General features: G+C 49.6%; 1 protein-coding gene across 3 annotated transcripts in view; it reads right to left on the bottom strand.

Annotated features, from left to right (window-relative positions):
* Positions 1 to 7,685, bottom strand: part of ARAP1 (ArfGAP with RhoGAP domain, ankyrin repeat and PH domain 1) — a 534,432-nt gene extending 526,747 nt beyond the window's left edge. For all 3 annotated transcript variants that reach the window (XM_073661183.1, XM_073661187.1, XM_073661186.1), the window contains exon 1: positions 7,583 to 7,685. The gene's annotated coding sequence lies outside the window, so the exon portion shown is untranslated. The remainder of the gene's footprint in view (positions 1 to 7,582) is intronic.
* Positions 7,686 to 13,402: the final 5,717 nt, after the last annotated feature.

Genomic DNA, 13,402 nt, shown 5'->3' with positions numbered 1-13,402 from the left:
ATCAGACCTCAGTGACCGCTCTGTACTATATACTCCTGTATATCCAGGCCTGGGCCGCAGAGCTGACGCTCTAATATCAGACCTCAGTGACCGATCTGTACTATATACTCCTGTATATCCAGGCCTGGGCCGCAGAGCTGACGCTCTAATATCAGACCTCAGTGACAGCTCTACACTATATACTCCTGTATATCCAGACCTCGACCACAGAGCTGACACTCTAATATCAGACCTCAGTGACCGCTCTACACTATATACTCCTATATACCCAATCCAGACCTCGGCCGCAGAGCTGACACTCTAATATCAGACCTCAGTGACCGCTCTACACTATATACTCCTATATACCCAGTCCTGACCTCGGCCACAGAGCTGACGCTCTAATATCAGACCTCAGTGACCGCTCTACACTATATACTCCTGTATATCCAAGCCTGGGCCGCAGAGCTGACGCTCTAATATCAGACCTCAGTGACCGCTCTACACTATATACTCCTATATACCCAGTTCAGACCGAGGCCGCAGAGCTGACGCTCTAATATCAGACCTCAGTGACCGCTCTACACTATATACTCCTATATATCCAGTCCAGACCTCGGCCACAGAGCTGACGCTCTAATATCAGACCTCAGTGACCGCTCTACACTATATACTCCTATATACCCAGTCCTGACCTCGGCCACAGAGCTGACGCTCTAATATCAGACCTCAGTGAATGCTCTACACTATATACTCCTATATACCCAGTCCTGACCTCGGCCGCAGAGCTGACACTCTAATATCAGACCTCAGTGACAGCTCTGTACTATATACTCCTATATACCCAGTCCAGACCTCGGCCGCAGAGCTGACACTCTAATATCAGACCTCAGTGACCGCTCTACACTATATACTCCTATATACCCAGTCCTGACCTCGGCCGCAGAGCTGACACTCTAATATCAGACCTCAGTGACCGCTCTACACTATATACTCCTATATACCCAGTCCAGACCTCGGCCGCAGAGCTGACGCTCTAATATCAGACCTCAGTGACCGCTCTACACTATATACTCCTATATACCCAGTCCAGACCTCGGCCGCAGAGCTGACACTTTAATATCAGACCTCAGTGACCGCTCTACACTATATACTCCTATATACCCAGTCCTGACCTCGGCCGCAGAGCTGACGCTCTAATATCAGACGTCAGTGACCGCTCTACACTATATACTCCTGTATATCCAGGCCTGGGCCGCAGAGCTGACGCTCTAATATCAGCCCTCAGTGACCGCTCTGTACTATATACTCCTATATACCCAGTCCAGACCTCGGCCGCAGAGCTGACGCTCTAATATCAGACCTCAGTGACCGCTCTACACTATATACTCCTATATACCCAGTCCAGACCTCGGCCGCAGAGCTGACACTCTAATATCAGACCTCAGTGACCGCTCTACACTATATACTCCTATATACCCAGTCCAGACCTCGGCCGCAGAGCTGACGCTCTAATATCAGACCTCAGTGACCGCTCTACACTATATACTCCTATATACCCAGTCCAGACCTCTGCTCCAGAGCTGACGTTCTAATATCAGACCTCAGTGACCGCTCTACACTATATACTCCTATATACCCAATCCAGACCTCGGCCACAGAACTGACGCTCTAATATCAGACCTCAGTGACCGCTCTACACTATATACTCCTATATACCCAGTCCAGACCTCGGCCACAGAGCTGACGCTCTAATATCAGACCTCAGTGACCGCTCTACACTATATACTCCTATATACCCAGTCCTGACCTCGGCCGCAGAGCTGACGCTCTAATATCAGACCTCAGTGACCGCTCTACACTATATACTCCTATATACCCAGTCCAGACCTCGGCCGCAGAGCTGACGCTCTAATATCAGACCTCAGTGACCGCTCTACACTATATACTCCTATATACCCAGTCCAGACCTCGGCCGCAGAGCTGACGCTCTAATATCAGACCTCAGTGACCGCTCTGCACTATATACTCCTATATACCCAGTCCAGACCTCGGCCGCAGAGCTGACGCTCTAATATCAGACCTCAGTGACCGCTCTACACTATATACTCCTATATACCCAGTCCAGACCTCGGCAGCAGAGCTGACACTCTAATATCAGACCTCAGTGACCGCTCTACACTATATACTCCTATATACCCAGTCCTGACCTCGGCCGCAGAGCTGACGCTCTAATATCAGACCTCAGTGACCGCTCTACACTATATACTCCTATATACCCAGTCCAGACCTCTGCCGCAGAGCTGACGCTCTAATATCAGACCTCAGTGACCGCTCTACACTATATACTCCTATATACCCAGTCCTGACCTCGGCCGCAGAGCTGACACTCTAATATCAGACCTCAGTGACCGCTCTACACTATATACTCCTATATACCCAGTCCAGACCTCTGCTCCAGAGCTGACGCTCTAATATCAGACCTCAGTGACCGCTCTACGCTATATACTCCTATATACCCAGTCCTGACCTCGGCCGCAGAGCTGACACTCTAATATCAGACCTCAGTGACCGCTCTACACTATATACTCCTATATACCCAGTCCAGACCTGTGCCGCAGAGCTGACACTCTAATATCAGACCTCAGTGACAGCTCTACACTATATACTCCTATATACCCAGTCCTGACCTCGGGCGCAGAGCTGACGCTCTAATATCAGACGTCAGTGACCGCTCTACACTATATACTCCTGTATATCCAGGCCTGGGCCGCAGAGCTGACGCTCTAATATCAGCCCTCAGTGACCGCTCTACACTATATACTCCTGTATATCCAGGCCTGGGCCGCAGAGCTGACGCTCTAATATCAGCCCTCAGTGACCGCTCTGTACTATATACTCCTGTATATCCAGGCCTGGGCCGCAGAGCTGACGCTCTAATATCAGACGTCAGTGACCGCTCTACACTATATACTCCTGTATATCCAGGCCTGGGCCGCAGAGCTGACGCTCTAATATCAGACCTCAGTGACAGCTCTACACTATATACTCCTGTATATCCAGACCTCGACCACAGAGCTGACACTCTAATATCAGACCTCAGTGACCGCTCTACACTATATACTCCTATATACCCACTCCAGACCTCGGCCGCAGAGCTGACACTCTAATATCAGACCTCAGTGACCGCTCTGTACTATATACTCCTGTATATCCAGGCCTGGGCCGCAGAGCTGACGCTCTAATATCAGACCTCAGTGACCGCTCTCTACTATATACTCCTGTATATCCAAGCCTGGGCCGCAGAGCTGACGCTCTAATATCAGACCTCAGTGACCGCTCTACACTATATACTCCTATATACCCAGTTCAGACCTAGGCCGCAGAGCTGACGCTCTAATATCAGACCTCAGTGACCGCTCTACACTATATACTCCTATATACCCAGTCCAGACCTCGGCCACAGAGCTGACGCTCTAATATCAGACCTCAGTGACCGCTCTACACTATATACTCCTATATACCCAGTCCTGACCTCGGCCACAGAGCTGACGCTCTAATATCAGACCTCAGTGAATGCTCTACACTATATACTCCTATATACCCAGTCCTGACCTCGGCCGCAGAGCTGACACTCTAATATCAGACCTCAGTGACAGCTCTGTACTATATACTCCTATATACCCAGTCCAGACCTCGGCCGCAGAGCTGACACTCTAATATCAGACCTCAGTGACCGCTCTACACTATATACTCCTATATACCCAGTCCAGACCTCGGCCGCAGAGCTGACGCTCTAATATCAGACCTCAGTGACCGCTCTACACTATATACTCCTATATACCCAGTCCAGACCTCAGCCGCAGAGCTGACACTTTAATATCAGACCTCAGTGACCGCTCTACACTATATACTCCTATATACCCAGTCCTGACCTCTGCCGCAGAGCTGACGCTCTAATATCAGACCTCAGTGATCGCTCTACACTATATACTCCTATATACCCAGTCCAGACCTCTGCCGCAGAGCTGACACTCTAATATCAGACCTCAGTGACCGCTCTACACTATATACTCCTATATACCCAGTCCAGACCTCAGCCGCAGAGCTGACACTTTAATATCAGACCTCAGTGACCGCTCTACACTATATACTCCTATATACCCAGTCCTGACCTCGGCCGCAGAGCTGACGCTCTAATATCAGACGTCAGTGACCGCTCTACACTATATACTCCTGTATATCCAGGCCTGGGCCGCAGAGCTGACGCTCTAATATCAGCCCTCAGTGACCGCTCTGTACTATATACTCCTATATACCCAGTCCAGACCTCGGCCGCAGAGCTGACGCTCTAATATCAGACCTCAGTGACCGCTCTACACTATATACTCCTATATACCCAGTCCAGACCTCGGCCGCAGAGCTGACGGTCTAATATCAGACCTCAGTGACCGCTCTACACTATATACTCCTATATACCCAGTCCTGACCTCGGCCACAGAACTGACGCTCTAATATCAGACCTCAGTGACCGCTCTACACTATATACTCCTATATACCCAATCCAGACCTCGGCCACAGAACTGACGCTCTAATATCAGACCTCAGTGACCGCTCTACACTATATACTCCTATATACCCAGTCCAGACCTCGGCCACAGAGCTGACGCTCTAATATCAGACCTCAGTGACCGCTCTACACTATATACTCCTATATACCCAGTCCAGACCTCAGCCGCAGAGCTGACGCTCTAATATCAGACCTCAGTGACCGCTCTACACTATATACTCCTATATACCCAGTCCAGACCTCGGCCGCAGAGCTGACGCTCTAATATCAGACCTCAGTGACCGCTCTACGCTATATACTCAGTCCTGACCTCGGCCGCAGAGCTGACACTCTAATATCAGACCTCAGTGACCGCTCTACACTATATACTCCTATGTACCCAGTCCAGACCTGTGCCGCAGAGCTGACACTCTAATATCAGACCTCAGTGACAGCTCTACACTATATACTCCTATATACCCAGTCCTGACCTCGGGCGCAGAGCTGACGCTCTAATATCAGACGTCAGTGACCGCTCTACACTATATACTCCTGTATATCCAGGCCTGGGCCGCAGAGCTGACGCTCTAATATCAGCCCTCAGTGACCGCTCTACACTATATACTCCTGTATATCCAGGCCTGGGCCGCAGAGCTGACGCTCTAATATCAGCCCTCAGTGACCGCTCTGTACTATATACTCCTGTATATCCAGGCCTGGGCCGCAGAGCTGACGCTCTAATATCAGACGTCAGTGACCGCTCTACACTATATACTCCTGTATATCCAGGCCTGGGCCGCAGAGCTGACGCTCTAATATCAGCCCTCAGTGACCGCTCTACACTATATACTCCTGTATATCCAGGCCTGGGCCGCAGAGCTGACGCTCTAATATCAGACGTCAGTGACCGCTCTACACTATATACTCCTATATACCCAATCCAGACCTCGGCCGCAGAGCTGACGCTCTAATATCAGACCTCAGTGACCGCTCTGTACTATATACTCCTGTATATCCAGGCCTAGGCCGCAGAGCTGACGCTCTAATATCAGACCTCAGTGACCGCTCTGTACTATATACTCCTGTATATCCAGGCCTGGGCCGCAGAGCTGACGCTCTAATATCAGACCTCAGTGACCGCTCTGTACTATATACTCCTGTATATCCAGGCCTGGGCCGCAGAGCTGACGCTCTAATATCAGACCTCAGTGACCGCTCTACACTATATACTCCTGTATATCCGAGCCTAGGCCGCAGAGCTGACGCTCTAATATCAGACCTCAGTGACCGCTCTGTACTATATACTCCTGTATATCCAGGCCTGGGCCGCAAAGCTGACGCTCTAATATCAGACCTCAGTGACCGCTCTACACTATATACTCCTATATACCCAGTCCAGACCTCGGCCACAGAGCTGACGCTCTAATATCAGACCTCAGTGACAGCTCTACACTATATACTACTATATACCCAGTCCAGACCTCGGCCACAGAGCTGACGCTCTAATATCAGACCTCAGTGACCGCTCTGTACTATATACTCCTGTATATCCAGGCCTGGGCCGCAGAGCTGACGCTCTAATATCAGACCTCAGTGACGCTCTGTACTATATACTCCTGTATATATCCAGGCCTGGGCCACAGAGCTGACGCTCTAATATCAGACCTCAGTGACAGCTCTACACTATATACTCCTATATACTCCTGTATATCCAGACCTCGACCACAGAGCTGACACTCTAATATCAGACCTCAGTGACCGCTCTACACTATATACTCCTATATACCCAATCCAGACCTCGGCCGCAGAGCTGACGCTCTAATATCAGACCTCAGTGACCGCTCTGTACTATATACTCCTATATACCCAATCCAGACCTCGGCCGCAGAGCTGACGCTCTAATATCAGACCTCAGTGACCGCTCTACACTATATACTCCTATATACCCAATCCAGACCTCGACCACAGAGCTGACGCTCTAATATCAGACCTCAGTGACCGCTCTACACTATATACTCCTATATATCCAGACCTCGACCACAGAGCTGACACTCTAATATCAGACCTCAGTGACCGCTCTACACTATATACTCCTGTATATCCAGGCCTGGGCCGCAGAGCTGACACTCTAATATCAGACCTCAGTGAATGCTCTACACTATATACTCCTATATACCCAGTCCAGACCTCGGCCGCAGAGCTGACGCTCTAATATCAGACCTCAGTGACCGCTCTACACTATATACTCCTATATACCCAATCCAGACCTCGGCCGCAGAGCTGACGCTCTAATATCAGACCTCAGTGACCGCTCTGTACTATATACTCCTATATACCCAGTCCAGACCTCGGCCGCAGAGCTGACGCTCTAATATCAGACCTCAGTGACCGCTCTACACTATATACTCCTGTATATCCGAGCCTAGGCCGCAGAGCTGACGCTCTAATATCAGACCTCAGTGAACGCTCTGTACTATATACTCCTGTATATCCAGGCCTGGGCCGCAGAGCTGACGCTCTAATATCAGACCTCAGTGAACGCTCTGTACTATATACTCCTGTATATCCAGGCCTGGGCCGCAGAGCTGACGCTCTAATATCAGACCTCAGTGACCGCTCTGTACTATATACTCCTGTATATCCAGGCCTGGGCCGCAGAGCTGACGCTCTAATATCAGCCCTCAGTGACAGCTCTACACTATATACTCCTATATACTCCTGTATACCCAATCCAGACCTCGACCACAGAGCTGACGCTCTAATATCAGACCTCAGTGACCGCTCTACACTATATACTCCTATATACCCAATCCAGACCTCGGCCGCAGAGCTGACACTCTAATATCAGACCTCAGTGACCGCTCTACACTATATACTCCTGTATATCCAGGCCTGGGCCGCAAAGCTGACGCTCTAATATCAGACCTCAGTGACCACTCTACACTATATACTCCTATATACCCAGTCCAGACCTCGGCCGCAGAGCTAACACTCTGCAGCAGCAGCAGTCGCCCCCCGTGTTAAGCAGCTGCTGGCCGCAGAGCTCGCACTCACCCGGTTCCCGGCGGCTGCTCCGGTTGTTGTTCTGCTGCTTCCTCTTCTCCGGAGACTTCAATGAATAGAAGTAAAGTCTCTTTTCCGGGATGTGATTGGTCATGAGGCTGTAGAGCGCGACATCTGGTGGCGGAACTGTGCAACTTCACCAGGCGACCCCGCACAGGCGTAATCCACCACAAGAGGGCGACCTGTGACCAAAAACAAGAGGAGACTGGAAAATCTACATCTTATATAGGATCAGTAAATCCAAACAACAAACATAAACTATCAGTAATTCAGTGTGTATATACAGGGAGCTCCCCCTAGTGGTGGCTGCAGACAGAATCTTATCATGTATCTCTGTATACAGGGAGCTCCCCCTAGTGGTGGCTGCAGACAGAATCTTATCATGTATCTCTGTATACAGGGAGCTCCCCCTAGTGGTGGCTGCAGACAGGATCTTATCATGTATCTCTGTATACAGGGAGCTCCCCCTAGTGGTGGCTGCAGACAGGATCCTATCATGTATCTCTGTATACAGGGAGCTCCCCCTAGTGGTGGCTGCAGACAGAATCTTATCATATATCTCTGTATACAGGGAGCTCCCCCTAGTGGTGACTGCATACAGAATCTTATCATGTATCTCTGTAGATAGGGAGCTCCCCCTAGTGGTGGCTGCAGACAGGATCTTATCATGTATCTCTGTATACAGGGAGCTCCCCCTAGTGGTGGCTGCAGACAGAATCTTATCATGTATCTCTGTATACAGGGAGCTCCCCCTAGTGGTGGCTGCAGACAGTATCTTATCATGTATCTCTGTATACAGGGAGCTCCCCCTAGTGGTGGCTGCAGACAGGATCCTATCATGTATCTCTGTATACAGGGAGCTCCCCCTAGTGGTGGCTGCAGACAGAATCTTATCAAATATCTCTGTATACAGGGAGCTCCCCCTAGTGGTGACTGCATACAGAATCTTATCATGTATCTCTGTAGATAGGGAGCTCCCCCTAGTGGTGACTGCAGACAGAATCTTATCATGTATCTCTGTATACAGGGAGCTCCCCCTAGTGGTGGCTGCAGACAGAATCTTATCATGTATCTCTGTTTACAGGGAGCTCCCCCTAGTGGTGGCTGCAGAGAGAATCATGTCAAGTATCTCTGTATAGAGGGAGCTCCCCCTAGTGGGGACTGCAGACAGGATCTTATCATGTAACTCTGTATACAGGGAGCTCCCCCTAGTGGTGGCTGCAGACAGGATCTTATCATGTATCTCTGTATACAGGGAGCTCCCCCTAGTGGTGGCTGCAGACAGGATCTTATCATGTATCTCTGTATATAGAGAGCTCCCCCTAGTGGTGGCTGCAGACAGGATCTTATCATGTATCTCTGTATACAGGAAGCTCCCCCTAGTGGTGGCTGCAGACAGAATCTTATCATGTATCTCTGTATACAGGGAGCTCCCCCTAGTGGTGGCTGCAGACAGGATCTTATCATGTATCTCTGTATACAGGAAGCTCCCCCTAGTGGTGGCTGCAGACAGAATCTTATCATGTATCTCTGTATACAGGGAGCTCCCCCTAGTGGTGGCTGCAGACAGAATCTTATCATGTATCTCTGTATACAGGGAGCTCCCCCTAGTGGTGAATGCAGACAGGATCTTATCATGTATCTTTGTATACAGGGAGCTCCCCCTAGTGGTGGCTGCAGACAGAATCTTATCATGCATCTCTGTATAAAGGGAGCTCCCCCTAGTGGTGGCTGCAGACAGAATCTTATCATGTATCTCTGTATACAGATAGCTCCCCCTAGTGGTGGCTGCAGACAGGATCTTATCATGTATCTCTGTACAAAGGGAGCTCCCCCTAGTGGTGGCTGCAGACAGGGTCTTACTATGTATCTCTGTATACAGGGAGCTCCCCCTAGTGGTGACTGCAGACAGAATCTTATTATGTATCTCTGTATACAGAGAGCTCCCCCTAGTGGTGTCTGCAGACTGGATCTTATCATGTATCTCTGTATACAGGGAGCTCCCCCCAGTGGTGGCTGCAGACAGAATCTTATCATGTATCTCAGCATACAGGAAGCTCCCCCTAGTGGTGACTGCAGACACAATCTTATCATGTATCTCTGTATATAGCGAGCTCCCCCTAGTGGTGGCTGCAGACAAAATCTTATCATGTATCTCTGTACACAGGGAGCTCCCCCTAGTGGTGGCTGCAGACAGGATCTTATCATGTATCTCTGTATACAGGGAGCTCCCCCTAGTGGTGGCTGCAGACAGGATCTTGTCATGTATCTCTGTATACAGGGAGCTCCCTCTAGTGGTGGCTGCAGACAGAATCTTATTATGTATCTCTGTATATAGGGAGCTCCCCCTAGTGATGGCTGCAGACATAATCTTATTATGTATCTCTTTATACAGGGAGCTCCCCCTAGTGGTGGCTGCAGACAGGATCTTACCATGTATCTCTGTATACAGGGAGCTCCCCCTAGTGGTGGCTGCAGACAGAATCTTATCATGTATCTCTGTATACAGGGAGCTCCCCCTAGTGGTGGCTGCAGACAGGATCCTATCATGTATCTCTGTATACAGGAAGCTCCCCCTAGTGGTGGCTGCAGACAGAATCTTATCATATATCTCTGTATACAGGGAGCTCCCCCTAGTGGTGACTGCATACAGAATCTTATCATGTATCTCTGTAGATAGGGAGCTCCCCCTAGTGGTGGCTGCAGACAGGATCTTATCATGTATCTCTGTATACAGGGAGCTCCCCCTAGTGGTGACTGCAGACAGAATCTTATCATGTATCTCTGTATACAGGGAGCTCCCCCTAGTGGTGGCTGCAGACAGAATCTTATCATGTATCTCTGTATACAGGGAGCTCCCCCTAGTGGTGGCTGCAGAGAGAATCATGTCAAGTATCTCTGTATAGAGGGAGCTCCCCCTAGTGGGGACTGCAGACAGGATCTTATCATGTAACTCTGTATACAGGGAGCTCCCCCTAGTGGTGGCTGCAGACAGGATCTTATCATGTATCTCTGTATACAGGAAGCTCCCCCTAGTGGTGGCTGCAGACAGGATCTTATCATGTATCTCTGTATATAGAGAGTTCCCCCTAGTGGTGGCTGCAGACAGGATCTTATCATGTATCTCTGTATACAGGAAGCTCCCCCTAGTGGTGGCTGCAGACAGAATCTTATCATGTATCTCTGTATACAGGGAGCTCCCCCTAGTGGTGGCTGCAGACAGAATCTTATCATGTATCTCTGTATACAGGAAGCTCCCCCTAGTGGTGGCTGCAGACAGAATCTTATCATGTATCTCTGTATACAGGGAGCTCCCCCTAGTGGTGGCTGCAGACAGAATCTTATCATGTATCTCTGTATACAGGGAGCTCCCCCTAGTGGTGAATGCAGACAGGATCTTATCATGTATCTTTGTATACAGGGAGCTCCCCCTAGTGGTGGCTGCAGACAGAATCTTATCATGCATCTCTGTATACAGGGAGCTCCCCCTAGTGGTGGCTGCAGACAGAATCTTATCATGTATCTCTGTATACAGAGAGCTCCCCCTAGTGGTGGCTGCAGACAGAATCTTATCATGTATCTCTGTATACAGGGAGCTCCCCCTAGTGGTGGCTGCAGACAGGATCTTATCATGTATCTCTGTACAAAGGGAGCTCCCCCTAGTGGTGGCTGCAGACAGGGTCTTACTATGTATCTCTGTATACAGGGAGCTCCCCCTAGTGGTGGCTGCAGACAGAATCTTATCATGTATCTCTGTATACAGGGAGCTCCCCCTAGTGGTGAATGCAGACAGGATCTTATCATGTATCTTTGTATACAGGGAGCTCCCCCTAGTGGTGGCTGCAGACAGGATCTTATCATGTATCTCTGTACAAAGGGAGCTCCCCCTAGTGGTGGCTGCAGACAGGATCTTATCATGTAACTCTGTATACAGGGAGCTCCCCCTAGTGGTGGCTGCAGACAGGATCTTATCATGTATCTCTGTATACAGGAAGCTCCCCCTAGTGGTGGCTGCAGACAGGATCTTATCATGTATCTCTGTATATAGAGAGCTCCCCCTAGTGGTGGCTGCAGACAGGATCTTATCATGTATCTCTGTATACAGGAAGCTCCCCCTAGTGGTGGGTGCAGACAGAATCTTATCATGTATCTCTGTATACAGGGAGCTCCCCCTAGTGGTGGCTGCAGACAGGATCTTATCATGTATCTCTGTATACAGGAAGCTCCCCCTAGTGGTGGCTGCAGACAGAATCTTATCATGTATCTCTGTATACAGGGAGCTCCCCCTAGTGGTGGCTGCAGACAGAATCTTATCATGTATCTCTGTATACAGGGAGCTCCCCCTAGTGGTGAATGCAGACAGGATCTTATCATGTATCTTTGTATACAGGGAGCTCCCCCTAGTGGTGGCTGCAGACAGAATCTTATCATGCATCTCTGTATGCAGGGAGCTCCCCCTAGTGGTGGCTGCAGACAGAATCTTATCATGTATCTCTGTATACAGAGAGCTCCCCCTAGTGGTGGCTGCAGACAGAATCTTATCATATATCTCTGTATACAGGAAGCTCCCCCTAGTGGTGGCTGCAGACAGAATCTTATCATGTATCTCTGTATACAGGGAGCTCCCCCTAGTGGTGGCTGCAGACAGAATCTTATCATGTATCTCTGTATACAGGGAGCTCCCCCTAGTGGTGAATGCAGACAGGATCTTATCATGTATCTTTGTATACAGGGAGCTCCCCCTTTTGGTGGCTGCAGACAGAATCTTATCATGCATCTCTGTATACAGGGAGCTCCCCCTAGTGGTGGCTGCAGACAGAATCTTATCATGTATCTCTGTATACAGAGAGCTCCCCCTAGTGGTGGCTGCAGACAGAATCTTATCATGTATCTCTGTATACAGGGAGCTCCCCCTAGTGGTGGCTGCAGACAGGATCTTATCATGTATCTCTGTACAAAGGGAGCTCCCCCTAGTGGTGGCTGCAGACAGGGTCTTACTATGTATCTCTGTATACAGGGAGCTCCCCCTAGTGGTGGCTGCAGACAGAATCTTATCATGTATCTCTGTATACAGGGAGCTCCCCCTAGTGGTGAATGCAGACAGGATCTTATCATGTATCTTTGTATACAGGGAGCTCCCCCTAGTGGTGGCTGCAGACAGGATCTTATCATGTATCTCTGTACAAAGGGAGCTCCCCCTAGTGGTGAATGCAGACAGGATCTTATCATGTAACTCTGTATACAGGGAGCTCCCCCTAGTGGTGGCTGCAGACAGGATCTTATCATGTATCTCTGTATACAGGAAGCTCCCCCTAGTGGTGGCTGCAGACAGGATCTTATCATGTATCTCTGTATATAGAGAGCTCCCCCTAGTGGTGGCTGCAGACAGGATCTTATCATGTATCTCTGTATACAGGAAGCTCCCCCTAGTGGTGGCTGCAGACAGAATCTTATCATGTATCTCTGTATACAGGGAGCTCCCCCTAGTGGTGGCTGCAGACAGGATCTTATCATGTATCTCTGTATACAGGAAGCTCCCCCTAGTGGTGGCTGCAGACAGAATCTTATCATGTATCTCTGTATACAGGGAGCTCCCCCTAGTGGTGGCTGCAGACAGAATCTTATCATGTATCTCTGTATACAGGGAGCTCCCCCTAGTGGTGAATGCAGACAGGATCTTATCATGTATCTTTGTATACAGGGAGCTCCCCCTAGTGGTGGCTGCAGACAGAATCTTATCATGCATCTCTGTATGCAGGGAGCTCCCCCTAGTGGTGGCTGCAGACAGAATCTTATCATGTATCTCTGTAT

The sequence above is a fragment of the Phyllobates terribilis genome, unplaced genomic scaffold, assembly GCF_046119375.1.
Source record: "Phyllobates terribilis strain yellow unplaced genomic scaffold, ASM4611937v1 Scaffold_2__4_contigs__length_985480577, whole genome shotgun sequence".
Lineage (NCBI taxonomy): Eukaryota > Metazoa > Chordata > Amphibia > Anura > Dendrobatidae > Phyllobates > Phyllobates terribilis.
Note: the sequence above shows the minus strand (reverse complement) of the source record. Positions and strands in the feature narration are given on the sequence as shown.